Here is a 26,063-nt window from a genome sequence, read left to right on the forward strand (position 1 = left end):
GGCATCACTACCCTTCTTTAAATTTACACCTACTATATCCCCTCAAACTCCCCTCCCCACCTCCAGACTCTATGCGTATTTTTGGAATTACACTTTTTTTGCTCCAGATTTTTAAAAATACTTTGTAACTATTGTTCTAGCTATACTATTTGAGTTAAATGCCTTTGCTAAAGAACTGCATCTACTGGCTGATTACTAAGGGGAAGCATACTGGTAGGGGCCCCTAAGTGAATAGCCATTCATAGGCTTACTCCTAGAATCATAGAAGCAGCCTATCTTGGGACTCCACATGCCAGTTAAAGATCAGGTTGAGGAAGTAAGCCCAGAACAGGTGTTAAAATAGGGAAACCGAGGCTCAGAGGCTTGCCCAATGTGCATGAGTTTATCTGATGCTTTTCTCTCTCACAGGAGAGGATGATAAGCCATCATGAGAAAAACCTACAATAATAGAAAGGACACTGGAAAAAAACAAACACCTTTTACCTCCCCAGGGCTGGCACCCAGTAGCTGGAAACCGAATGATCCCTATTTCCTAGATTGTTGCTATTTATAGCTTCTTTGGCTTCAGGCTTGACTGCTACCTTTGCTCAAAACCAATTGCTCTGTTCCAATAGCCAGACTGCTCTCTCTATAACCATTACCTTCCTTCAACCAAGTTATATTCTGCAAGATTGGAGTTCTCCACCGGGTCATAATCCTGTTTTGTCTGCCTGCCTTTCTGCACTCAGGCTCACCAGAGAGAAATTACCCTGCTGCCACCCATCCCACCCAGAGCCCAATACTGCTGGGGTGGGACACAGCCAACAGCAAGGGTTTGTCTGCACTGCGAGACTTCTGGACTGCAGATCCTGTTTTTCTTGTTACTGTGACATGCGGGGCCCTTTAGGGAATAAGGAGAAAAAAGGAGGTGACCGATGTTTTCAAATAGAAATCTCAACTACTTGCTCCAGGTAAGACATTCTCAGGCAGTGATGTGGAGAAGCCAGAAGAGCTGAGTTTGAATCCTAATACTTATCTTGTGACCCTGGTCATGTCCCTTGGATTCTCAGTCTTAGCTTTCTGATCTGTGAAAATGGGGATAACATACTCTGTGCTTGTTTTACATGGTTGTCATGAGAAAGATAAAAATGTAAAGATGCTCTAATAGCGAAACATTAGAGAAATAAGATATTATTTAATTCAACAAGGATTTTTTCAGTACCTACTATGTTCCAGGCAGAAACAGCTAATTGATACACTGGATAGAGCACTGGACCTGGAGTCAAGATTTAAGTTCAAATTTGGCCTCAGACACTTACTAGCTGTGTGACCCTAGGCAAGTCACTTAACCCCTATTTGCCTCAGTTCTTCATCTGTAAAATAGGGACACACTGGAGAATGAAATGGCAAAGCATGACAGTATCTTTGCTAGGAAAACCCCACAGACAGACACAGTCTTTGGGGAGACATAGAGTCAGACAAGACTGAATTACTGATTCCAAGCACTGAACAAACAGTAGTTTCTAACCATAAGGGCCTTGCATTCTACTCTAGTCAACAATTTTCATTGCATGGCTAATAAGAAGTACATACTCAGCAATCTTACCCTGAAGTAATTCAGAATGGGAGCAAAAAAAATAGAGGGCTACAGTGAAAAGAGTGCTTAAGTTTGAAGGTCAAGGATCTGGCTTTGACTACCAGCCTTATCACTTAATACCTGTGTGACCTACACAAGGGTGTAAATATGTAACAACCAGCTCTCAAAGAATGTAGGTGCACCTTTAAGTTTAATCTACACCATTATCATTTTCTCCATCACTTTCTTAGGTCTAGGCAACCCACAGAGCAATAAATAAAGCTCTAATTTGTAGCATTTGCTGATTTCTGAGGTCTGAATGCTCACAGTAAAAAATGAACAATTCATCTGGTAAAAGCCAGCTCCAACTCACTGCTGGACCTAGAGAAAGTGACTTAACTTGACTGTGCTTCAGAGTCCTCATCTGAAAAATGAAGGGACTACACTCCATGACCACTGCAGGCCCTTCAAGTTCTAAGTCCATGAGGAGAAGTCAAAGACTAGATTAGATTAGGAGTCAAGTGACTTGGCGGGGGAAAAAAAAAACAACTATTCCCTCTGCTCCTACATCCCTTGAACTTTGCTCATCTGAGCCTTGATTGTCTTATTCCTAAATTGATTCAAAGTTCCCTTAGAGTTCTGGGTATTGTATTGGACTATGAATCTAGTCACTGAAGGTCCGAGGTATTGGGTATACGGCTGCCTGCCCCCAAGCTTCCATGAGGGAGCAGGAGCTAAGGTAAGGACAAATTCTTTCCTACTTCACTTGTAACCAGGCTCCCCTATCAGCTGGACCACTGCAGGGTGTCCCAGGAAGAACCCTCAGGAAAGATGCTGTGAGCAACTGGAATCCCAAACTCTTCAGAATTCTGCAAGGATCCCCCAGCCTCTCTCCACAGGAGCATATGAAGGAGGGCAGGAGATACCGGGAGGGAGGATTGTATAAACAAACATGGGTTTTTAGATCTGCATGGGCACCGGGCTTATTAAAACTGAAAAGGGCTGACGGGTTAACTGGACAGCTCCCAATATATCACATTCCTTCAGGTGTACATCTTCATCCTGTACACATTTGGTTCCCCCCCATCAAATGCCAAGTTTACTTACGATTCAGAACAAATGCATACCACACCTGAGGGATAGAAAAAAGCTCCCAGCGTTTTATGATTCACATAAATAACCCGCATTGTAAAGAAAGACAGGGAGAGGAGTATGAAGCAGACTTGGAGTGAGCTCTTGAAGGGAACGGTTATCATTCCTTTCCATTGCATAACACAGTATTGTTTAAAAATCTGTGGTAGCCTGAATTTGCAAAATTCAAGAAAGCATATATTGATAGTTTTCTTTAAAAAAGGGTGAGGAACAAAAATGCATAGATTATTATGTAATTTATATAAAGGGTAGGGTAAGGGAAGAATATGGAAAGTAGCATGCTGCAGTAGAAAAAAATATTGTCTCCAGAATCAAAGGGCCTGGGTTCAAACCCTGTCTCTGTTACATGGGACCTGGAACAAATCATTTAAGCTGCTTCAACCTCAGGTCTCCTGTTTGTAAAATGACAACTAGATTGGACTAGATCAGGAATGGGGAACCTGTGGCCTTGAGGTCACATCTGAACCTCTAGGTCCTCAAGTGTGGCCCTTTGACTGAGTTCCCCACCCCAGAACTAGATGCTCTCTGAGGTTTTTTAATACCTCTAAATCTATGATCCTTTTATATTTTTCATAGAAATGAAAATTCTTCCATTTGGCATTTAAAGCTCTTCACAACCTTTCCAGACTTATTATACATTACTCGCTTTCACTCACTCTACATTCCAGCCATACTGGCCCAGATCTCATGCTTCCTCACAGGCAACAACACTTCCATCTCCCATTTCTGGGAGCTCTGCACAGGCTTCCCCCTAAACCTGGGATGCAGCCCTTCCTCATTTCCATCTCTTTGAGCCTTTAGCCACCTTCAAAAGTCCCTCAGATGTCAGTGATTCCCTCCCCCAAATTACTTTGCATCTCTATACATCTATATCTATGTAGCATTTCATGTACAAGTTGTCTCTCTGGATAGGGAGCAAGAATTTTTTAAATTTTTGTCTTTGGGTCCCCACCACCTAGAATTGTGCCTGGTACCTAGGAGGGACTTAATAAATAAATACTTGTTGATTGATTGGTGATAGGCTGTTGCTGACACTGCCTTGTACCCTATACACGGAGAAAGAGAAATAGGAATGTCAGTCACCAGTTTTGAAGCCCAGCCTCTGGCTCTCATCCAGGTCTGCATCCACAGATCTGGGTTTGCAGGGTTATAAAAAGAAATCACTTCTTCAGCTGCCAGGCTGAAGAGAAGGCCAATGTCTGGATGGAAAAAAGAAAGGCACTGCCACACACAGGTGCCAGAACCTTCCCTGCCTGAGACAACGTCAGCTTTTATCACTCAAGTTTATGGCAGCCCTGCACTCAACCTGTGGTTGGCTTCATTGCAGGGCCCTGTTGGAGCTGACCCAGTTTAAGGCCAGGAAACTGGGACATAAGGAGATTAAATGAATTGTCTGAGGGCCTGTGCAGCAAGGTAGGGGTCAGGTCAGGAGGAAAACTGGGTTTCTTTGCTTCTTCTCTCCTGCTCAGTCCACTGGGCAGCCTTGCATCACAAATCATTTGGCACATCTGAAAAAACCAATGACCCTATATTGCAATAATTAGTGGAATTTTAAAACTAGGAAGCACCTCAAAGATCACATGGTATGGTCAGTTAGATGGCTCAGTGGATAGAGCACTGACCCTGAAGTTAGGAGGAGCTGAGTTAAAATCCAGCCTCAGACATCTACTTTGTATGTGATCCTAACTTAACCCAATTTGCCTCCAAGGGGGAGAAAAAAAAGATCACCTGGCCCAAACTTCTTGTTTTACAGAGGAGGAAACTAAGTCTCAGAGAGGCAGATTGATTTTCCCAAAAACACACAGGGAGGAAGTAACAGAGACAAAATTTGACCTGAAGTCTTTTGATCCTAAACATAATACTTTTTTCTGCTCTACCACACTGACTTTCTTGAATCTTGGAGTCTGGGTAGGTGTGCCTTCAACTCCTGACTGCCTACACCTTCTATGCTGGTTAATCCTAAGGCTCATCATGCCAGAAAGCACAGCAGTGCCTGTGATAGATCATGCTCTACAATGCTAGGGATGCTGTTCATGTGGAAGCAAAGAAGGCCAGGGTCATAAGGCTGATACTGATCAGTTATCCCTTTTAAGGGTAGCAATATATAACACTTTAGCCAGGCCTCAGATTTATTGGAATGCAGTAGTAGTAATAGTGGTAGTTAGTAGTAGTAGTAGTAGTAGTAGTAGTAGTAGTAACAGTAGAAATAGTAACAGTAGCAATAATAGCAACAGTAGTAGTAATAGTAATAGTAGTAGCAGTAGCAGTAATGTTGAGCACAACCCCACCTTCCATTCCCTTTTTTTTTTTTAAGCAATTGGGGTTAAGTAACTTGCTCAAGGTTACACAGCCAGTTATTTCTGGGTGTGGTGCTAAGTATCTGAGCCCGGATTTGATCCCCAGGTCATCCCAACACTGGAGGCAGTGCTCTTACTTGCTGAGCCACCTGGCTGCCCCTAAGCAATTGGGGTTAAGTAACTTGCTCAAGGTTATACGGCCAGGTGTTTCTGGGTGGGTGTTAAGTGTCTGAGCCCTGGATTTGATCCCCAGGTCGCCAGTGCTCTTACTCACTGCGATACCTGGCCACTCCTTCCATTCCCCTAATTGATCTGTAAGCAGGAATTTCAGCACAACTCCACCCTTCCCTCCCCTAATTCCCCTACTGGGTGTTCCCCATCTCCACCCATTCTGGGTTCCCTGTCCCTCAGCCTAAGGAAAAACTTAAATTTAAAAATTCAAATATACACTGACAAATCATTGATTGTAGTTTCAGCTTACATAACCTGACTATTGTAATCTTTTTTAAAACTGGCATATTGTTCATGCCAATTCACTGTCTGATCTGGGTATGTGACCCCAGCAGTCCCGAGGTAATAAAATCCACTTCCAATTTTAATCTCAGGGATCTTCTATCTCACTCCTTTATGCCTTACATAATTGGAGGCCCCAGCAAGATCTTCTGTGTTCCGTGGCACCACAAAGATGCCCGAATAAGAAGAGCTCTCGTGCCCCAGGAGGTAGGCATCTGCTTGTCCTGATCCCTAGTGGGGCTAGCCCCTGATGACATTCCAAGGCCCCAGGTCTCAAGGAAGGAAAGATGGCATCTGCCTCCCAACTTCAACTTGCTCCTCATTCGGTCTTTCGTGGATCCAGGACCTCCAGTTTGGGAGTGAGTAAAAATCTGTTCTGGTTAAAATTCTGTTCTGTTTCCTGGAGGACGGAGGGCTAGACGTAGCCATTTCCATTTCCTCCCAGCGAAGCTTTGAGACATCAAAGCCTCTTGCCCATCAGTATTCTGGTTAATGTTTGTATGCTTTTTATGTGTCCTATGCTCACTTGAGCTCATTTGTTTCCTGTTCAGAATCTCCGGGAAGCAAACAAGCAACTAGGGACTATTGTTGGTCTGTATGTTTCATGTGTTCGTGAAGTTTTATCTTGAGCTCATTCTCTTAAAGCCTCCCCGTTTTTTATTCTGCAAAACAGGTAATTCGAGTGGCTATCAGATGAGCACCTCCAAGGGAGCTTTTCTGATTTCCACTGGGAAGACATATTTGTTATATAAGACTAAACTGTTTGTCTGTCTTTTCATCCTAGAACAAGGGAAGTTCAGCCAGTACATCAAAAATTCCCCTGGGTTGCATACTAAGCCATTTTAGAGTAGCCTATCAGGACAGGACAGATTGAAGGGGTCCCCTGAAGAAGAGGAAACTCATTTCTTATTGTATGAATGGGTGGCCCATATTTGGGGCAGACTGGCCCCCTCAGGGAAGTTTCAACAAGCAAATCATCCAATCAGTGTGGCGGGTGGTCACAGGGAATGCAGGACATCCAGATCAGTTCCCTTATATTGATGTCTGGCTAGATCTTGTCACCTATCACCCTCCCTGGCTTAGGAACTGTTCTTTCCAAAGGGGCATCCAAATCCTAGTGGCCCACCTGCTCTCGGATACTCCTAAGACAAAACCTTCTGCAAAAAGCCAGATCATATTGAGGAGCATAATTCCCCCCCACCTTACAACCCTCGTCCCCTCCTTCTGCCTCTTCTTCTGACTCCTGGGAGCCTCCAACCTCCCCAAGTCCCCTTTAGACCCCCCCCCATACCCGGACTGGGACAAACTATCAGCCCCCAGAAGAACCCTCTTCTGCTTCAGCCATCCTTCCCCTCAGGGAATCCATGAACCTAGAGGGAGCCCCCTTCCTAGTATATGTTCCCTTCTCCACTTCACATATTTACAATTGGAAAACTCAAAATCCCCCTTTTTCAGAAAAACCTCAGGCTCTTATTAACCTCCTTGAGTCCGTCTTCCAAAAACATCATTCCACATGGGAGGACTGTCAACAGCTCTTAACCACTCTACTCACCACTGAAGAGCGAGATAGAATTAAATAGGAAGCCAGAAAAGCTGTGCTGGGCCCTGAGGGTGGGTCATTGGAGGAAAGGCGAGAAGAGGTCAAGAGAGTGTTTCCTTCTACCCGGCCTGTCTGGGACCCTAACACTTCTAGGGGCCTTCCCTGGGACAGAGACTCCAGACTCTCCGGAGTCCTCCAAAAACTCAAAGGCGGGGGAGGGGCAAAAAACTTTTTACTGTGCTGGTCCTTCCCCTCCTCAGTGAGCATTGGGAAGGTGTGGAGGTGGGCCCCTCTTTGGAAATCCCTCTCCTCCAATCAAAGAAGCAGGCAGGCTAGATCTCCTGCCTGACCAATTAAAGCCAATTAAGTGTGGATCTTTCAGATTGGCAAATTCAAAGCTCAATTTCAAAAAGTCCACCAAAATTCTCCCTGTTGTAATAATTTGAAATTTTTAATTTGGGAAATTTATAATTTCTTTACAAAATATCTTCGCAAATTCTGAGAATTAATCATTAAGAAATTGGAAATAGGATATTGGGATTGCTTAAAAAAAACAGAAGTTTTTTTAGGATATGGGGATTGCTTAAAAGAAAGAAATTTTTTGCTATTTCAGCTTGACTTCTTCCTTGAATTTGAAAAAGGAAAATTAATAGCATTTGTGAAACACTTGATTGTAAAATACAATGACTGGCATATTTGGTATCTCTCTAACTTTGAATCCATGCCAGAGCTGATAAAGTCAATTATTGTATAAGTCATGTGATATACATTGTTATTTTGTTGCCATCTTTCTGAGACTGGATTGTGTTTCTAAAAGTCTATTTAGCTAAGTGAATTTAAGAAACATTTTTTAAGTAGGAATAGTATTATAGTTATTTTTTTTTAATCTGAATTTTGTATTGCATGTGTATTGGGTTTTTATGTTATAAAATTTGTTAATTTAAAACTTATATTTGGGTTAAAACAGCAATAAAAATGTTGATATTTCATTTAAAATTTTGGTTAAATTATGTAATTTGGAAAAATTATGAACCCTGATGTTAAAAACAATTTTCTCATTACTATTCTGAAGCTGTTGAGTCATCTAGGGATATATATATATATATATGTATATGTATATATATATATATATGTTAACCTGGATGTATGTGAATATACAATGTCTTGGGAAATTTATATTAGAAGCATTTTTATACCAAATGAGTTTTGGGTAATTTCCATATTTGAAGGTTTATTTTATAATTATTATGTTTGTCAACCTTAAGTGAAACCTTTCTTAGGTGTGAGGTTTGTGTCAATGACTATGGGATGAACAATTTTCTGTGCAAAGCAATTTGGAAATTACTAAATTAAGATCACTAGATTGGTAATTACTTGATTTTGGTTTAAAGTTTAAATTTAAGTACATCATAATTGTTACTGGTAAACTGATATTATGAATGTTATAATAGAAGCAGTTTCTCATACTCTAAATGCTGTTAAATTAAGAATTATACTGTCGCAGGAAAAAGAAAATGATGGTGGATGAAATACTCTGACCATGTCAGAGTATCAGTTATGATATTCTGAAATGTTGTAATTTAAGAAATCATTCACTTTTAAGTTTTTATTTCCTAAGTTTCAATTCATAAATCAAGTATTTACAATAGCATGCTTGGGAAAAACTACTTATTGGTAAATATGTGAAGAAAAGACCATGTGAATCCTCTTCTAAGTTTTGTAAAACCTAGAATATGGAAATAAGAGCTTAGGTGTTCCAGGAAACAATTTGTGGGCAAGGTCTTAAACTCCCCCCCAAAAAAAGAGGGGGAAAAGGGGGGTTAGGACTTGTCCCTGGACCTGGCTTCAGCCATGTTTTAGCCACTGGCTACAGACCTAGCCCCATATGAAACAGAGACAGATCTACCCAAATGATTTTGGGTCCCAGCTGTTTAAGGGGGGGAATGATCGGGTGCTTGGAATGATGGGGTACTTGGTTACCTGATATTTAGGTTAATTAGAGTTACTTTAGTTGAGAGAAAAGAAAGATACCATTTTTAACACCAGGTTAATTCAAACTGTCTTTAAAGTCTATTTATGAAAAGCTGAACAAAGCAGATGAGAAGGTTAGGAGACAAATGGGGTTCATCCAGCCCCTCCTGTTTCCAAATAGTTGATATCAGTTTTAGAAGTATGTTGAGAGAGCATGAGGAAGTTTTGGGAAGGCAGAAAGATTTGTAACTTGAGTTTGTAATTAATAGCTCAATCAAATTTTAGATGACCCTATCTGAAGGACACTAGTCCATATTTATTTGCTATTTAATAATTTGAGGGACTGTAAATTTTACTATTTTTCTAAGCCTTGATTACAGGAGTCGTCATAAAAGCTGATAATGGGATGGCAGAGGCTTCAGGCTGCAAACTCTTCAAGGTGGATGTCTGTGCTTGGAAAAGTTTGGGGATAACCTCAGACACGGCCAAGGGGGATCTCTCTGACTTTCCCAATTGTGCCTTTTCTTTCTGAAAAGGAAACCTCCCACCTATTTATGCCTAAGCCTTGCTTTCAGCACCTGGTGACAACCTGAATGACTAGCGGAGATGGCTCATGCCTGGAATCAAACAAGGCTAAGGAAGTTTTCCTTCTGGCAAGGTTTATGACATTGTCCCTCTTTTTATTCTATAGCAAATTCACTGAGAAGCAATATACAGGGCCAAATAAATGAATAAATACAGAGATAACATCCTTCAAAGAAGGAGATGATTAGTAATAAGGCAAAAAAATAATGAAATAGATGCCTGATTGACCAGGATAGTGAAGTTTGAGGAGAGCAACAGGATCAGGCCAGATGACACCTAGGATTAAACACAGATGTATAAAATTGGCCTTAAAAATTTCCTATTATGTGAATTCATGATTTGAGCATGTTTGGGAATGAAGTGCCCATCAGAAATTATACACCAAAGCCCCCTCCCAGTTGCAACCTGCTAGAAGGGGACCCCTACCAGGATCCCTGGAAACTACCTAATAGGCCATAATAGAGAGGGAATGTTTCACCTGTGTTGCTAGAAACATACCCCAGATACAAGTCTGTTCTTGTTAGGTACCCAAGACTTTACTAGAAATGGTACCCCCCCCCCCACCTTGGAACCACATTTTATTGATTAGCAACACCTAGCTCTATAAAAGTATACCTTTCAGAAGACTCAGTGCTGTCTTCCCTACTGGGGAGGCAGTCACCAAGGTTAATAAACACTCATATCAAATTATAATTGGCTTTGCTGTCATGTCCATTTCACTTGGAGGTTCCACTGAGACAGCCTTTGGCTTTGTATTGACAGCTGGACCAGGCTCCCTGGAGGGCCGGGAAAGCAATTCACCCTAGGGGTGTGGCCACCAAGAGATGTTCCTCCGCCCAGGGCTCGAATTGCTTTCCTGAGCAGACCAGAAACCTGAGTCCTTCCCAAATTCTTTCAATTCTATCCAAGAGGGTTCTTTTAGGTGAGTACTCATGAAGTGTAAAAATGCCTAGGGGGTGATCACTGAGAGACATGCCTGGGTCCCAGGTAGAGTAGGAGGCTAAGCTGGACATGGCGTTACAGCCCCTACTGGCCTCCAAGGTCAGGAGTGCCTTTTCTTTATGTATTAATTTTAATTGTCTATTCTAATTGCCTGGGGTTTTTTAGGTTTATGTATTTTGTATATTTGTTACTAGATGTTGCTATAACCTTAACTTTTGTCTTTACCTGCTTTTTTTTATTAAGTGTTGCTGTAACTTTAATTGTTGCTGTAGCTTTAATCCTTTATTTATGTGTTGTGTGTCTGTCACTAGGTTTTGCTGAATTTTTTTCTCTCTCTGTAACCTTAATTAAAAGACAGCTGGACCAGAGCCAGGGAAAGCAATTCGATTCTAGGGGGTGGCTGCCCAGTGACATTCCTCAGCCCCAGGCTTGTATTGCTTTCTTGAGCGGACCAGGCTCAGGGCAAGGGACCAATAGAGATACAAAAACCCTGCTGGAGTATATTCTGTATATTGTGTTGTTTTGTATATATCCTGTCTGTGGGATTGTGTAAAGAAATTTCTAAATCTACCATCCTGTAAGATTCAAAAAAAGCAGCCAAAAGAATGCTGTACCAGCCCTAGAGAGATTAATAATCTCTTGAGGAATGGCTGTTGGCAGAAAACCATTTCTCCTTCCACTCCTTGAACTCCAGCCAAAGTTCTCGAAGTAGAAGGACAAATGGACAGAGGGAGAATGGGAAATTTCTCCCCTAAAATCTTTCTAAGGGAAAAGGGGTCACTTCAATGATCAAAGGTTTCCAAGCTGCACTTTGAAATAGAACTAACACTTAACCCTTTCCTGGGTCACAGAAAGAGAACTGTGCAACATCATTGGGAATATAGATCCAGGTAATTGAATTCATTCTGGTTACTATTTGGCACCAAGAAAAATTATAGTTTACCTACAAAAATTGGAATTTAAGGTCACCAGATTGGTTATTCAATTGTTTTTATTTCAAAGTTCAAAACTAAAACCATGATTGTTACTGGTAAACAGTTGTATTATATATGTTGTATGAGAAACAGTTTCTCTTGAAGTCTTGAAGTTGATCTGAAATTTTAAAAGGAATGAACACCTAAGAAAAGTTTACTTGGTAAAAGGTCAAAAAGAAAAGTCCACTAAGATTCTCCTCCCTGTAGCCCTACCTCTGACAAGGCTAAACTATGGTGCCTTCTCACTGTGATACAATTCTGACCAGACTAGTGCCACAGTGACAAGTTACAACTGCTAAGATTCTCTTTCCTGTGGTTCCAATTCTTCTTAGCTAGGGCTATGGAGCCCTCCCCTGTCATCCAGCTCTGATGGAGCTGAGGAGACAGTAAGAGGCTTGAGCCATTAAGATTTTTTTCTCCCTGTTGTCCTGGCTATAACTGAGCTAGGGCTACAGTGAAGTTGATTTGAGTTAACCTCCTCCAAAAGAAAAAGGGGGGAAGGTACGGTAGCTACATAGGAGCTACATGGGTTTGTCATCTGCCTACCTGAAAGGTTAAATCCCTGAATAGAATATTTTTCTGAATGACATGGGAAAAGTTAGACAAGGGAAAGGAAGCTTGTGAAGCAAAGGTACAAATACAAGTTAATTATTATCCCATATACTAAGCCTGGGATACATCTGAGCTACTAAAGTGTGTGTTAGATCTGAGCTATTCAACCTAAAATTATATTCTTTCCACAGCCTAAATAGTTTAGCAAAAGGGTACTTGACCTAGCTCCCACCAGCAATAGTTTTAGATCCCCAGGTACCCTGAAGCCCATCCCTCTAAGTATGCAGAGCCTGAAGTTTCCCAAACCCTCTCCTCAATGCTCCAGGCTAAAAATCTGCTGGCACTCCCCAATTGAGCAGTGCCCTTTTTTCTCCCAAATCAACCACCCCATAACCATGGTCTACTACTAGGAAGCATTTATAGAGGTTTAAGCTTGTCAGTGAGACCAAACTCAGCACTAACTGGTTGTGTGACCTAAAATAGATCATTTAACCCTGAGTCTCAATTCATCTGTAAAGTGGGGAGATGAGAAAAAGAGAGGAGAAAATGAGGTCAAAAGTCAACTAGCCTCTTCACTTGGTAAGATCAATCATTCTTATATGAAATTTGGAAATGCAATTGATGTCATCTTGCAGTTTATATTATTGTTGTATTTCTACACTGTATATTGTAAAACATGAGAAAAAATATTGTGTAAGACCAGTAGTGTTACTTTAACCCTAATTTGTAATATGTATATCTGCTATTTAGAAGAAAACTTGTAAGATTGTTAACTAAGCTATTTTGGATTACTGTTTTAATGCTAAAACCTAAAATTGTTCATTGATTATTGTATGTGGAAAAGAGAAAACTAACTGAATAAAAACTTGTCTGATTAGTTCTGCCCATTCAGAGCAATCTCTCCTGCTTATAATTCATATAAATTTTCCTTATGTTGTAAAATTGTCAAATCCCCTAGTAACTATTTCCAGACAAAGTCATTCTGCCTGAGAAAGGAACTTGTTTCAGTCATGTAGTTTTTAAATAAATCTAACTTGTTAAGAAGTTGCAAAGATCAAAAAGGATTTCTATAAATTGGCTTTTATATTTTAGAAGGATGGTAAAAGGAATTCCTTATATTTTAAGATTTGATACATTTTTATTGCTTATTGCAGCCCCATGAGAATAGAAGTAAGTATAACTGGCTCTAAGCTGTCATTGGTGAAGCTTGTTGTTTAAAGTAAAAAGCACTTGGGACCATAACTAAATTTTATTTTGAATCTGAATTTGGGTATAGTCTGCATTAAATCAGCATCTGAGAGAAAATGCCACTAGCTACTCAGAGGAATGTGATCCTGTACTGTCAACAGGTGGAAGTCTGCATTTGGTAACAGCCGAAGGGACAATCTTAGCCTCTGTCTGGGATAGGATCCCTCCTGGCTCAGTTTACCCATGAGGTTCCTTTGAAAAGGAATGTTTTCCACCTATTCCTGAGTCTAGGTATGAGATGGAACAGATGCTGCATGAGATAGAATATCTGTAACTGTACCTGAATTTACACAGAGCCAAGGATGTTTTCTCCTGGCATATTTGGAATGTCACATGTCCCTGCCTTTCCTTCTATAACAGGTTTCTTTGCTCAGAGCAAGTAATCAGTAAAAGATATGAGCCTCTTTAATGTTAGCTTATTGGAAGATCTAATATTATTTCTCATCTAGAAATAAACATGTACAGAAAGTTATGCAAACTGCTTAAGATCATTTAAAAGTTTTCAACTAACTTCCTTCATAAAAGTTTAGTGATCATTTATAAATCTTGAAATTGTTTTGAAGAAGGAAGATATTTTTAGAAGAAATTTTTAAAATCTCTAGTGTGATTTTAAGAGACCCGTTAAAATCTCCATTTTCAAGACATGTTTCTTGCTGAATTGATGTAATAAATTGTAAAGCAGAAAAGAACTTGCTGTTTTAATCTAAATTTGTAGTTATTCCATCATCTAAGCAAGTGTTCACATTTGTAACTGAATGCATATGTGTAAAAATTCATTCCCCTTTTTGAAATTCTGTTTGGCACCCCACCTCCTATTATACTTCAGGTGGTGAATGCTGTTATGAATGATTGTTAATGATTTACTTCTCAAGTCCCTCCAAGCTCTCCAAGACATCCAGGACACAGTCCAAGAGGTGTATCAGACCACTCTGCTGTTAAGGTGGCTGGAAGAAAAGCCTGGATCCACCCCTCACACATCAAGGTGATAGCTCCTCCCGACAAACCAGACCTGTGAGTAACAGAACCAACCGGTGATTTACAACTGAAGATTAAGAGACTGTCCTGATGCTCCTGTTCCTGGCATTCCTGCCTTTGGCCGGTTCCAACTCCTATGCTCTCACCTTGTACTCTTGAACTTTTACTGAGACAATTGATGGGACTCTAATTTCAAAAATCTGACTCATGGCCAGCCCACCCTTTTTCTTTGATCACTGTGCCCCAGATTCATGTTGTTTCCCTATACAGGCATGTATTCTGTGGGGACCAATGGTGCTGCTTGTGGAGACATGGTCAGAAAAGCAGCCTTTGGTCAACCCAGTCATATGTCTGCCCTGAGCATGGGTTCCCCGATTGTGGGGGACAAGGGAAATATCACTGTGCCAATTGGGATTGTGTAACCATTGCTGACTGGGTCTCCGGTGGCAGCCATGACCACCACATTTCATTTCATTGTAATACCCTTAAGTCATGTAACCCAGTTGTCATCAGGGTTTAGGATTGGACCAAACAGGATTGGAAAACGGGCACACCTTGTGGAATCAGGTTTTATGTCACAGGAAGGGACCCCGGGGCTTTGTTCACTATTCAACAAACTCTGGTGCCAAGGGATCTTACTCCCATCGGTCCCAACCCAGTCCTCAACCCACCTCCTGGTGGTGATCAAACCCCGGATGGCCCCCCTATTTCACCCATTACCATCACCCCTGCAAGACTCGGGCAGCACTCTGGTAGCCTCAGACCCGAGCTTAACTTCTGACTGCTTGTATGCAGGAACACCTTTTTGCTGGCAGCTCCCATTTTAGTCCCTATCCTAGTTGGTCTTGGTATGGCAGGATCAGCAGCAGTGGGTACCAAAGCCCTAGTGCAAGAGAACAGTCCCCTGGACTCAGTTGAGTCCGAGTTTCAACTATGAACAAGAAAAGGGGGGAATGAAGTACCCATCAGAAATTATACACCAAAGCCCCCTCCCAGTTGCAACCTGCTAGAAGGGGACCCCTACCAGGGTCCCTGGAAACCACCTAATAGGCCATAATAGAGAGGGAACATTTCACCTGTGTTGCTACGAACATACCCCAGATACAAGTCTGTTCTTGTTAGCCCAGATACAAATCTGTTCTTGTTAGGTACCCAAGACTTTACTAGAAATGGTAACCCCCCCCCCTTGGAACCACATTTTGTTGATTGGCAACACCTAGCTCTATAAAAGTATACCTTTCAGAAAACTCAGTGCTGTCTTCCCTACTGGGGAAGCAGTCACCAAGGTTAATAAACACTCCTATCAAATTATAATTGGCTTTGCTGTCATGTCCATTTCATTTGTCCATTTCAAGAATAAGATCAGAGGTATGGATTTTGGATTTTAGCACAAGGATTGTATAAGATAGTGGTAAGGGTGAATCTAATGTTAATTTGTTGTTAATGCATATGTATGATAATTTTACAAAGGGCAGATGAAATCAATTTTTAAAAAGGTTTTTCATATTTTAAAGGACTCCTATACCAGGTACAGGATTTAGGAAAGGTAGAAATAGCAAAGAATAAATAAACTGAAAATTCTCTGTGGTTTCAAAATATTGCACTAATCTTAAGTAATTGTACTAATTTATATTAAGTCAAAATTATCTGGTCATCTCCAAATCTGAACTGGAGAAGCAAAACTCCTTTTTAGATTCTGTAACTACGCTACATGAGGCATCTGGGATTTAAAAGTGTTGCTTAAATGAAATAGGTCACTGGGATACAAGGAATTTTATGTTAATTATGATTCTTGTATAGTTTGTATGTAAGTTTTCTTGGTCATCTTGGTGACATGTACCTGACAATGTAATTATGTCATTTTGTAAAATTGTGAGAAAAACCTCATTGTATTAACTGAGCCTAGCCCTGTGTGGCTAAGAAAAATAAACTATTTGTTTGAACCTAGTCTTGCATGGCTAGAAAACTGGACCTTTATATGTAAAATTGTGTTTCTGGGAGCTCTTATATTATAATTTGAACTCTAGTCACCTAAGGATCACTCCCTGAGCCTTGGAATCTGAAAAAGAGGGCATCAAATGCAGACAGCTTTCCCAAGAATCCAGACCTGACCTCTATTGGAACAGCTTCTTTCCTGGAGAAATTCAGATAGAGGACCAATGTAAAAATGTGGCTCCCTCCTCTTCCTTGATACTATGGCCTTGATTATAGGAAGTCCCTATGTTAAATTGCCAATTGTCAGGGACCCCCGATACCATCCTTTAGGAACAGAATTGGATAACCTGGATGATGTGGCTTCAGTCATGTCAAAGAACCTACATACCTACAAAGAAAAGTAGGGAATGTTGAGCACAACTACACCTTCCATTCCCCTAACTGATCTGTAAGCAACAACCCCACCTTCCATTCCCTTAATTGATCTGTAAGCAGGCATTTTAGCATAACTTCACCCTTCCCTACCCCCAATTGATCTGTAAACAGGAATTTCAGCACAAACTCCACCCTTCCCTCTCCTAATTGATCCTTGGGTGGGGGTTTCAGCCTAGGGTAAAATCCCTGCTCCATTCTTTCCCATCCCCTGCCTCCCCCCCCACCAGGTGTTCCCCATCTCCACCCATTCTGGGTACCCTGTACCTCAGCCTAGGAAAAACTTCTCAGGCAGGGGAAAATTCAAATACACACTGACAAATCACTGATTGTAGTTTCAGCTTACATAACCTGACTATTGTAATCTCTTTAAAAACCAGCATATTGTTCATGCCAATTCACGGTCTGATTTGTGACCCCAGCAGTACCGAAGTAATAAAATCCACTTCCAATTTTAATCTCAGGGATCTTGTCTTGATCCTTAATGTCCTACACTACTACTACTACTACTACTACTACTAGTTTCATCCACATTGTGAACTTCCAAGTCTTCCATCCTTCACTATTCTCTAAGGATCCTCAACCCTGTTCTATCTACACTCTTCTTTTCTATTTTTGACCCCTTGGTGAATCGGTTCAACTCAACCCTATCCCCTACTATTGAATCCCTTGCCCTATTTTGTTTGGTTCATGCTTGGCCAAACATCACCTCTGGATTACTCCTACAATCTGCCTCTTTAGTGATGAGGTACAGGCTCCGGGAACCCCCTTGAGCTCTCCTAGAATCTTCCCACTGAGGCATTTGTCTGAAGCCATAAGCTTTTCACTGTGGCTCTGCCCAGACCTTTAGCCCTCGTTTGTCCAGCAACTTCCCACCCTGGATCCTCCCAAAAGATCTATACCCAAATCTGTCACACCCTTGAACTGACCTAGCCCACCATAGTCTGTAGTCTCAGGTAGCCTCCAGCAACTTCCCACCCTTAATCACTCCTTTACTGGAGTCTGACCTCATTGACTTCTCCTGAAGACCTTCCCCAAACTCATTACTGGAGTCTAACCTCATCTGACTCCTTCTGAAGACCCTCCCCAAATTCCTCCTCTAGACCACCCCTACATTCCTCCCACACTTTGTGTAAATAAGACCCCATCTTGCTTCCACATGGTGTGAAAGCACCATAGAATTTTCCAATGCAAGCCTTACAGATACCAAGGCTCCTTTAGAGTCTACCCAAGGGGCAGCTGGCTAGGTGGCACAGTGAGTAAGGGCGCCGGTCAGGAGGACCCAGGATCGGTTCCAGCCTCAGATACTTAACACCCACACAAAAAAACTGGCCGTGTAACCTTGAGCAAGTTACTTAACCCCAATTGCTTTAAAAAAATAGTCTACCCAATATGGCAAATTTTTGATAAACTTTGCTTTTCTTTGGCTGAGAGAAGACTTGAGTTGAATTCATTCAGCTAGACCCGGTGTTTTGGTATTTTGGGGTCTGGAGCACACCTAACCCTAAACCTCATCATTTTATGATGACCCTCTTCATTTATCACACGCTACTGAACACAATTGGAGGAAACAATAAACCATGACAGCTGGGCCTACCATAAATTGATGCAGCTGATCTCACCTGTGCCCTTACTACTCCTTCCTAATTGACTCCCTATCACTCTCCTCACATAAAGCATTCCAAACCTTTTCTTTGTTTAATTTTCCCATGACTGCATGCTGAGGACCTCAGCTCACACTTTACTGAAAAAAATTAAGCCATTCACTGATAAATTCCTTTTCTCATCTCTTTCTCATCTTGTATCCTTCTAACATTGTCCTCTACCATCTCTCCCTTCACTCTGGTGTCTGATGATGAGATGGGCTTCTGCTTATCCAGGTCAACCCCTCTACATCTATTCGCCTGTGATCCTATCCACTCCCGCCTTCTCCAGCAGATTGTCCCCACCCCCACTATTTCTGTAATCTTCAATCTTTCCCTAATCACTGGCTCTTTTCCCTGCTGCCTACAACCATGCCCAAGTCTTGAAAAACCTTCACTACATCCTACAGTGTTCATTAGTTATCATCCTCCTTTTCTCAGATAAATTCCTTGGAAAAGCTATCTATAATCAGTGTGGCAAAGTAGATATTGTGCTAGGCCTAGAGTCAGGAAGACTCTTCCTGAGTTCAAATGTGTCCTTAGACACTTACTAAGTAGGTGACCCTGGGCAAGTTACTAAACCCCAATTGCTTCCTTTTTTCCCTGCTCCCACCACCACCTGCCAAAAAAACTAGCTTCTCATTGAGTTGACTCACTGGGTGGGAAGCCAACCCAGAGACTTGTGTAGTTACCAACAAACACTGCTATGAAGACCAGTTCCTTGATATCTTGTGGTTCCTCTGGCCTTTCAAAGCTCAGAAAGCCATAATCTGGTCCTTTCCATCCCTAAGATCAAGAAATAATCAATATAAAAGAAACAGAAAAAGTAGTACCACCATGTGTTCATAACCACATGGTAGCTTGGTGGCAAGGAGGCTTAGGGCAGAGTATTTCCTTCTTTTCACACGAAAGTTGCCAGGAAGATTAGGGTTTGGGAGAGAGAGCCCAGCCAGAGCCTATATATGCTATGGGAGAGGGAAGGAAGGAGAAGTTCATCATATTGGGGAGCCCTCTAAGACCTATTTGGGAGTCCTCTGTATTTTTCTAGGGCTCATTGGAGAGATTTTTCATTTATAACTCTCCCTTTTGGAGTACTTTAGTTTTGCAGAATTCCTCTGGAGAAAAATTAATATTATTTTCTCTCTCTTCTCTTAGTCAATCATTGGACAGTATGTTTAAGTGTGTTTCCCTCACAAGGCAGCTAGGTGGTGCATTGAATAGAGCTCCTGGTCTGGAGTCAGGAAGACCTGAGTTCAAATTTGACCTCAGACATTTACTATCTATCTGACCCTGGGCAAGTCACTTAACCTCTCTCTGCCTCAGTTTCCTCATCTGTAAAATGGGTATAATAATTGTGTTTTTTTTTCTCTCTCAGGGTTGCTAGTGAGGATCAAATGAGATTGAAGTGCCCACCAGAAATTATACACCAAAGCCCCCTCAGACCTGCTAGAGGGGACCCATACTAGGTTCCTTGGAAACTACCTAATAGGCTCCAATAGTAAAGAAATGTTTCACCTGTGTTGCTAGAAACATGCCACAGATTCCCATGGATTCAGGTCTGTTTTGCTTCAGTAGAAATAATACTAAGGCTTTGTTTCAATAGGAATAATACTGAGAATGCTTTGCTTCAATGGGAATAATACTGAGAATGCTTTGCTTCAATAAGAATAATACTGAGAATGTATTGCTTCAATAGACACAATGCTAACCCCTTAGAAACATATTCTGTTGCTAGCAATCACATTGTCTATAAAATTATGTCTAACAGAAAGCTCGATGCTGTCTTTCGGTCTGAGAAGCAGCCCTGGCCAGTTAATAAACACTCCTATCAAATCATAATTGGTCTAGCTGTCCTGTTATATCTCAGTATTCATTACAAGATAATATTTGTATAATGCTTAGCATAGTGCCTGGCATATGGTAGACATTAAATGCTTATCCCCTTCCCTACCCTGCCCCAAATTTTTAATAGATTTTGAATGTTTTATTTTGTTCTTATTGTATTTCTTAACCTTTGGGTTAACCTTTAATACTCTGGTATTCCTTAACCTTTTGTATTTTACTTTCAATTGCTGATTAAATATGTCAAGAATTTCTGATATACTTTGGAGTTTTGTATTCTATTTTACATTTCTTTTTTTCCTTACCTTTAATCAGGCAATCTGGTGTTCCAGTTTCTCCTGAGCGTACTGGCTAGATTTTAATGTTATCTTCCAAAGGTAATTTCCCAAGATCTTTAGTGGTTTTCTCAGGCTGCTTCTGCCATGGTGATTTGCAATGTCTATCTTCAGGAATACTGCAAGATCACTCTACCTTTCTTCCGACTTTTTTGTTGTTATTCAGTTGTGTCCAATTCTTTCTGACCCAGTGGACCATAGTGTGTCAATATTGGCCCTGGGGTTTTCTTGGCAAAGATACTGGAATGGTTTTCCATTTCCTTTTCTAGAGGATTAAAGCAAACAGGTTAAGTGACTTTCCCAGGGTCACATAGCTATTAAGTGTCTGGGGCCAGACTTGAACTCAGGTCTTCCTGTCTCCAGGCCACTGAACCACTTAGATGCCTCCATTTTCTTCCAATGGCCCTTACCAGACTGGGGCATTTAGGGCATTCAAGGAGGACTAGAACCTCTGGTATAAGAACTTGCCAAGCCTTTCCAAGCCTGCTCATCCACCTTTGGTGTCTACCTGGAACTCAACTCTGACCTGTGGCTCCAAGAAGGTGGTGCAGCACGCACAGTGGCCCCACCAGGGTAAAACCATCTCAAGAGATGGACTGAACCAGGCTGAGGGTAACTAACAGGTCTCAAGTCTGTCAGTGAGTTAGGAGGGTGTCCACCCCAAGTACCGTGTTTCCCCGATAATAAGACACTGTCTTATTATTTTTTTTTTGGACAGAAAAACACCAGAGGGCTTATTTTCAGGGGAGGGCTTATTTTAATGAACATTGACAGCAATTTTAATAAACAGGTAAATGTGAACAAAAAAATGTACCTTTATTCAATAAGCAAATCACGGGGAAGAACAGGATGACGCACTCACTGCTGCAGCTCTGATTGGATGCAGCTCGGAGCGCGGCGTGCATTTCACGGGGGGGGAGGGGACGGTGCATACAGAGGGTACCATAATGTAGCGTGTAGCGCAGGGGGTCACCTTCACTACAGTAGCAATCTCAATAGGGCTTATTTTCGGGGGAGGGCTTATTTTAGAGGAATCTTACACAGTAAGGGGAGGGCTTATTTTCGGGATAGGTCTTATTATTGGGGAAACACGGTATGTGAAGATGTCCCCCAGTAGAAGGGGCAGATGAGAACAGTTCCAATGGCCATGAAGTTTTCTGAAGCAGGCACTATGGAGTCCTTAGAACTTGGTCATCCACTGCATCCTCAGTCAGCACCAGTTGTCTTGAATTTTTTCCTGCCACTGGACTTCAATGACACTGGAAGAGAGTGAGGCTGGCAACCTTGTGCAACTCTGCCTCACTTAAATCCAATTCACATGTGAGTCAAGACATCACCCCATGATATCATTGGTCCTCTTTAAAAAAGGACAAACAACAATAACCAAACCAATAGCAGCAGCATATACTGTTATGTGCAGATCCCAAAATGTTGTTTATATCCTCTGGCAAATTTTGTGAGAGAATGTATGCATCCATCCATAATGGTCCCACTTAGCAGCTGGGTTCAGTGGGCAAAATACTGGACTCGAGTCAGGAAGCCCTGAATTCAAATTTCACCTCAAACACTTAACCAGCCATGTGACCCTGGACAAGTCACTTAACTGCTCTTTGCCTCAGTTTCCTCATCTGTAAAATGGTAATAATAATAATAATAGCACCTACCTCCTAAGGTTGTTGTGAGGAGAAAAAAAATATTTGTAAGGCACATGCAAACTCTGAAGCAATATATTAAATGCTAGCTATTATTAGCACAGTTCCTAGCACATAAATGCTTGTTGATTAATTAAGAATAGCAGATACCTGCTTTCTTAAATCATTACATCTTAGTATATTTGGTCTGTTGGTTGAGTCCATGCTATTAAACTCAGAAAAAGCTTTTTAAAATTCCATTCTAAATAGGGTTATCCCTTGTGTTTTATTTTTTTTTTTTTAGATTAGCACAGCAGATAGAATGACAGGCCTGAGGTCAAGAAAACTTGAATTAAAATCTGACCTCAGACACTTACTAGCTATGTCACCCTGGGCAAATCACTTAATGCTATTTGCCTCAGTTTCCTTACCTGTAAAGTGAACTGGAGAAGGAAATGGCAAATCACTCCAGTATCTCTGCCAAGAAAACCCTAAATGAAAACAACCGAACAAGCAAAAATATTTCATTATTAAATGAAGTTCAAATCAAGTGTACATTTTCAGTGCCCTTAGGTTCTTCAGATTTAAATCGCTACTTGATTTCTGTTCTTATCTCATCTAATCTCGTTTTAAGAATGAGACTATTTCTTAAGCTTGCCCTAAATCCATCTGCAATCTATTGTTGTATAACTTGGACCTCAGGATTAATAATCACCATCTTTGACAAGAAGCAGCGGGAAGCCCTTGCCTCTACCTGGTAAGCTTTGTTTCCAATTTTGTTATGATATATTACTGGTGTAGAATACAAGCATTCATATTTTCTTTTTTTTTAAAGCAATAGGGGTTAAGTAACTCGTTGAAGGTTACACGGCCAGTTATTTCTGGGTGTGGTGCTGAGTATTGGAGCCCAGATTTGATCCCCAGGTCATCCCGACACTGGAGCTGGTGCTCTTACTCGATGAGCCACCTGGCCGCCCCTGCATTCAAATTTTCAATCTTGTAATGGACTGAAGTATACTCATGGTTTGGCTGCATTAGTGGTTAACACCATCTGCACTAAAGAATTTCCAGCAGGTAGGGTATAGACAAAGTAAATGTTTAACAACCTGCCCTCCAGAAATGGATAGCACATTTAAATTTAACCTGCATTATTAATATTTTCTCCTTCCCTTTAAGTCTAGACAATCAGCAAAATAATAAATCTAGCCCTGATTTGTAGTGTTTGCCAATTTTCTGGGGTGTAAATGCTCACACTGAAAATTTAACAAGAGGCTTTAATATACACCTAGTTCTGGGTCATTCTGAGGTATCCCTCCCCTCTTGCCAGTTTCAATTCTGAAACCTGATGCCAGCCATATTTGTGAGAGCAGTTTCATCACACTGACTTTGTCACATCACATAGAGTGCTGACCCAGTTAGGGCTATCTTCAGACCCCGAATGACCCATGTTTGGGGGTTCTTGTCAGGCTCTCATAGCTGCAGCAGCAATCTTAGGATACACTGAGTCCTCAATATACTTCACCCTGACTGGCACACCTTTACTTTGTGGTGCCCCTCTCCCATAATGGGAAAGATTAGATGGATTTTGAGGGATTTATTATTACAGTTAGTATTACTGTTGTTTGCAGCATTGCTGACCCTGCAGTGTAGACTGAGAGTCAGAAAACCTGAGTTCAAATCTAAGCTTTATTCATCCTTAGGCATATCCTTTAACCTCAATAAGTCATTTATTCATTAATTCAACAACTAGGTATTAAGTACTTACTCTATGAAAAACAGCTAAGTGCCCCAGTGGATAGAGCACTGGGCCTGGAGTCAGGAAGACCTGAGTTAAAAATCCAACCTCAGACACTTACTAGCTGTGTGGCCCTAGGCAAGTCACTTAACCCTGTCAACCTCAGTTTCCTCATCTGTAGAATTAAAGAAAGAAATGACAAACCACTCCTGTATCTTTGTCAAGAAAACCCCAAATGGGGATGGACATGACTGAACAACCACATATGCAAAATGCCATACTAGGTAATTACATACTAAGTAACTAATGTTACATAGACAAAAATGAAATTGTTCCTACCCTCAGGAGCATATATTCTCTTGGGAGAAAATAATATGTATACAGATAAAAAAGTAGAAAATACATACAAAGAGTATGTAAAATGATGTTCACGAAAATCTCTACCAATCTACAATGAGGAAAGGCCTCGTGTAGGAGGTGGCTCTTAGCAGCCTTGAAGGAAGTTGGGAATTATAAAAGGCTTCTTGGAGCCACAGGTGAGAACTGGTTGAAGGTAGACACCAAATATGGATGAGCAGCCCTGGAAAAGGCTTGGCAAGACCTCATGCCAGAGGTCCTAGTACTCCTGAGCACCCCATATGCCCCATTAGGAGCCTTTTTACAATGCCATCCCAGGCAATGGTGATGAAAGTCTGCCCTTGGATGATTGTAGTGTGGTGATCGTGTGAGTGGAAAGAAGAGGGAAGAAGCAAGATGTGTTGGAGGATGAGCAGATAGAATCAATAAGACTTGGTGTCACTGATTGGACATGAGGGATTGGGTGAGTGAGAATGAAGAGTCAATGATGAATCCAAGGTTGTGAACATGGGTACCTAGAAGGAAGGTGGTGTTCTCAACAGAAATAGAAAAGATGGAGATAAGGAAGGGTTTCTGGGAGGAAGAAGTTGGAAAAAGCCAATAGACAACTGAAAATGCAGAATGAGAGGACAGAAGAGAAGCAAGAAATGGATGCACCAATCTGGAAGTCATCTTAATAAGAACGATCATTGAAATCATGGGGGTTGATGAAGTCACCAAGATGGATTAGAAAAAAAGTAAATAGTGTTTGAGTCAAAGTCTAGTAGGTCAACCCAGATTAAGTTATGGGATATGGATGATAATTAAGCAAAGCAGAATGATAAGTAGTGGTCTCCTCCTGAGGGGAGAACCAGGAGAAAAAGGAGTCATAAAAAACTAGGGAAGAGAGGGCACCCAGAAGAGGGTGGTCAACTGGATCAACTGTTGTAGACTGGTCAAGAAGAAGGAGGACCAAGAAAAGGCCTTTGGATTTAGAATTTAAGAGGTCATGGGGAAAGAATTCCACAAACCTTAGTCCAGTTCAGTCACACCTCTCCTGGGGTCCAGGTAGGTATCAGTGATAGCAGAAGTATCTATGTGTTAACCAGGCAGCCTCTAGGGGCCCACTGAGATCTAGCCTTCATTCTGCCTCCCTAATCTGGCCCACAGTTCTTCTTGAGTTGAATCCCCAAATGCAAACAAACAAACCAGAAACACTGCCTGCTCAGATAAGGCTAGGTCTCAGTCAAATTCTGGGCCGAGTCTCTCAGACTGTGGATTCTAATTCCTAGTGGAGAAGGACCCTCTCCAACCCTCCTCCCACTCCCCAGCCTCCTCCCATTCCAGTGTCCCAGCATTCACCCCTGCAACAGGAAATCTACAGATCCCATTCTGCTATCTCCCATTGTGCATTTTTCCATATTTGAAAGCCAGTTTGTTTCCCCAGCATATAACATGGTACATAATTTAATTAAAATGTAATAAACAATTTAATAAATTTAATGAACATAATTTAATAAATGTTTGTAAATTGGTTCATTGTATCCCCATTTTATCACCAAGAAACCATCATTTAACCTAAACCTCACCTCTTTACTCTTTTCATATTCGGGCATTCCTAGAAACCTATTTCCTTCCTAAAGACACTATGTCCATCCCTGGCCACCCTTGCTAGTACCGTGTTTCCCCGATAATAAGACACTGTCTTATTAGTTTTTTTTGGAAAGAAAAGCACCAGAGGGCTTATTTTCAGGGGAGGGCTTATGTTGTCCTGCCTCAGCTCTCCTCCGTGGCACTGCTCTCAATGGCACCAGCAAGCAAATCACTGGGGAAGAACAGGATGATGCGCTCACTGTTGCAGCTCTGATTG

General features: G+C 41.4%; 1 long non-coding RNA gene across 4 annotated transcripts in view; it reads right to left on the bottom strand.

Moving 5' to 3' along the window:
* LOC138144403 (uncharacterized) overlaps nucleotides 1–26,063 on the bottom strand; it is an 83,457-nt gene that overhangs the window by 50,260 nt on the left and 7,134 nt on the right. For 2 of the 4 annotated variants that reach the window (XR_011163937.1, XR_011163938.1), the window contains exons 2-3: nucleotides 22,554–22,613; nucleotides 21,548–21,848 (exon numbers count right to left, since the gene is read on the bottom strand). The exons of 1 other annotated variant lie outside the window; for it this stretch is intronic. This is a non-coding gene — a long non-coding RNA (uncharacterized lncRNA). Of the gene's footprint in view, nucleotides 1–21,547; nucleotides 22,120–22,553; nucleotides 22,614–26,063 lie in introns of those variants that run through there. One more of the 4 variants, XR_011163939.1, reaches the window with a different exon arrangement.

This window comes from Petaurus breviceps, unplaced genomic scaffold, assembly GCF_028583685.1.
Source record: "Petaurus breviceps papuanus isolate PSGF00001 unplaced genomic scaffold, PetGlider_PUasm1.0 90700, whole genome shotgun sequence".
NCBI lineage: Eukaryota > Metazoa > Chordata > Mammalia > Diprotodontia > Petauridae > Petaurus > Petaurus breviceps.